Source organism: Saccostrea cucullata, unplaced genomic scaffold, assembly GCF_032062105.1.
Source record: "Saccostrea cucullata isolate Sc308-1 unplaced genomic scaffold, CSIRO_AGI_Scuc_v1 ctg3225, whole genome shotgun sequence".
NCBI classification, from domain to species: Eukaryota; Metazoa; Mollusca; class Bivalvia; order Ostreida; family Ostreidae; genus Saccostrea; species Saccostrea cuccullata.
This window is the reverse complement of record NW_026925560.1, coordinates 7,263-10,641: the sequence shown is the minus strand read 5'-3', so window position 1 is coordinate 10,641 and position 3,379 is coordinate 7,263. Positions and strand designations below refer to the sequence as shown.

The 3,379-nt window shown below is 34.7% G+C and overlaps 1 long non-coding RNA gene across 1 annotated transcript; it reads right to left on the bottom strand.

Annotated features, from left to right (window-relative positions):
- Nucleotides 1-306: 306 nt before the first annotated feature.
- On the bottom strand, nt 307-3,379 carry LOC134269217 (uncharacterized). Its single transcript, XR_009992525.1, has 3 exons — nt 3,309-3,379; nt 722-1,699; nt 307-462 (listed from the first exon to the last, which is right to left on the bottom strand). It is a non-coding gene; the product is annotated as an uncharacterized LOC134269217 (long non-coding RNA).

The following is a 3,379-nucleotide window of genomic DNA, read 5'->3' as shown; positions in this document are numbered from 1 at the left end:
TAGAGATTTTAAATTTAGTATACCTTTAATAGTATTAAATGAAATATGAATTAAAATTCAGAAAATCCCCCATCTTTTTCAATATAAAGAATTTGAGGTTTATAATGATTAATAAATGCTTGCTATACCTTTTCCAAATCTCTTTTTCTCAAAAACAATAGAGACAGGAAATTTTTTTTCAGAAATCCCAGTTTTAGTTCTTTTTAGTTTTGGAGGAAGTGGAGGAGAGGAAGTATACAGCACACACTGGATCATCCTTTTCCCGAACCTTAACACCTCTGATGAACCTGAGGACGGGAAGTCATCTGATGTTGCCTTCTCAAGGTAAAGGGGGGATATATTTAAAGTGCCATCATAGGCAGTCATTACGACAAACTTCATTCACCAAATCAAGAGAGGGACCGTAGTGAGTACCTGTCCACAATTTGTAAATCTTTTTTATAAATGTTCTAACTGGAAACCCTACAAAACACATAACCAATTACAAAAACATTTTAAAAAATAATAAATCATGAGGAAAAAGCAGTCCCAAAGCATACATATAAAATCTGCTCTAAACAGCTCTTATATATTGGAATGGAATAGTTGATGAACCCTAATCAGGGTTCGAAATTAACTTTTTTTAGCACTAGTCAACACAGACTAGTGACTTCTAGCTTCCACTAGTCTGCAACCTATTCCACTAGTCTGCCGTATATTATGTAAAAAGAATAATACAAACCTTAAAATTTTATCAATTAATTCAATGAAATATGTGTCCACACATCAGTTGGAAGCATGTGGTGAAAGAAAGAAGGTTTTCAACTTTCAGAAATCTCTTCATGGTCACATTTTTGTCTATTGATCACAATGTAGAAAACGCTATATCGCACTTGCGTTTCTCGTTTATTTTCAAATTTCTAAGAAATAAAATTAATAAAATTTGAACTTGATTCAAGACATATCTGGATTTGCACTAGTCCGTACGGACTAGTACTTTACAAAATCTGCTAGTCCGACACAATTTTTACCAGTCTCGGACTTACGGACATGAGTTAATTTCGAACCCTGCTGAGCATGATTTCACTTGAGTTTTATATTTCCTGTCTCTATTGTTTTTGAGAAAAAGTTTTTCCAAAGTATATATTCCTACGTAAAACTACAGGCCATATAGGCCCCACCCAACCCCTTGGGGTAATGATTTGAAAAACCTTGAATCTACACTACCTGAGGATGATACCATATGAGTCATCTTTCTTGGCCCAGTAGTTAAGAAATTGTTTTAGAATTTCTTATAAACGATAGAGTTTTTTTAAATTATCATAAAAATGCTGATATAGTCCACAAAGCAGGGCTTTCCCTGCACTCACTCAAGTTTTTTCGAAACCCTGCCTGTTTTTCCCAATTTCTTCAGAAAGGGTAGTTTCCCAAAAACATAGATTTATCCCTGTGATATGCTAAAATAAGATTTTTCAAACTCTTTTTACGCTGGTTGTAAAGTTTTTCAAAAACACATTTTGTTTGCAGCTTAGGAAATTTCCAGAGGGTGACAAAGGAGTCCTCATGAACAAATGGGAGGAGAAGGTCCGAAATTTTTCGGCCCCTCCAGTGACAACCTCTGCTGAGGCACTGGAAAAGGAGGACGGGAAGCGTGTGTCAATTTGTGGAGTCATTAAGGAAGTAAGTAATCTCACCAATTGTTCACAGCAAATCAAATTGTCTGTCAAAGAAAATGGATGTCACATTTATATAGTAAGCAAACCACTTTGAGAAGAAAAAAATTGTATTTAAAATTATTATTCTTTGCAAATATTGATTTTACTCTCTCTAAGTATACTGAAAGGTAAACTTTTGATATTAATTAAATTTATTAGTCCCCTACCGGTGAAACCGGGGGGGGGGGGGTATAGGTTTCCTCTGCGTCCGTCCGTCCGTCCGTCTGTCCGTCCCGTCAGTCTGTCCCACTTGGTTTTCCGCACTTTTTTTCTAAACGCTTGCAGCTATTGAGCTGAATTTTGGTACGTGAGTGTATCTTAATGAGTTACAGATCACGTTTGAATTTGTTTCGCTTCATTGATTTTTGACAGAATTATGGCATTTTGAATATTTTTCATTTCCACTTGGTTTTCCGCACTTTTTTTCTAAATGCTTGCAGGTATTGAGCTGAATTTTGGTACGTAAGTGTATCGTAATGAGTTACAGATCAAGTTTGAATTTCGTTTCGCTTCATTGATTTTTGACAGAATTATGGCATTTTGAATATTTTTCATTTCCACTTGGTTTTCCGCACTTTTTTTCTAAACGCTTGCAGATATTGAGCTGAATTTTGGTACGTGAGTGTATCTTAATGAGTTACAGATCAAGTTTGAATTTCATTTCGCTTCATTGATTTTTGACAGAATTATGGCATTCTGAATATTTTTCATAATCGCTTAATTAAGATCGGGTTCGAACTGCGCCAACTTCCGATTGTCGACAAAAATATGAAGCGAGGAAAAGACGATGGATAAATGAGTTGAATTTTCGTCTTAATGTTTATTATTTTATTAGATTTAAGGCATTTACAACTTGAAAATCTTTCAGTTTAACCTTGGACATGACTTTTGCATATTAAAAAATGACATCCTGAAGAAAAAGGGGAACCCGGTAGGGGACATGTATTGCTTATGCAATACTCTCAGAATGCTTGTTTTTGTTGATAGTTTTCATTTTTCTTATCTAACATTTAAAACCGTCTTTCAAAAAGATATATCCGAAATCCTATTTGATTTTGTTTCATAATTCATGAGTTATTAAAGCTCATATGACCATGATGACGATACCCCACAAAAGTCAAATTAAAATCTCTCATTACCATAAATGTCTCTCCCGTAATCTGTCATGACACTTATTTCTCCTTTGTATGGAATTCATCAGAGTATTTTTCTTTCAAACGCATTAAGCATGGGTAATCACACCAGAAAATTAGTCATACAATGCACACATGCGACAGTGAGAAAAAACACAACATTAAGTTGGCCAACACAAAAAAACAATTGCAGAATTGATTTACCGGTATTTCTTTTTTTTCATGTGAATGTAATGGCTTTAACAGTCTGCAGTAAAAAGGCATTTTTGTGGTATTAGGATTGCGATTTAAGAGATATGATAGGACTAATAACCCGCTCATGACTGTTTCGCATTAACGTTTCAGTTTTCATAGCCCTGTGGTTCTTAATACGATTTTCAAAGATCTTTCCTGTATATTTCTATGTAAAACTATGATTCCCTATTGTGATCCAACCATAACCCCGGAGGTCATGAAATAAACAATATAGCTTTTACACTACCCAAGGATGCCTCCACATAGGTTTCAGCTTTTCTTGCCCTGTGGTCTGAAGAAAAAATAAATAAAAATGTT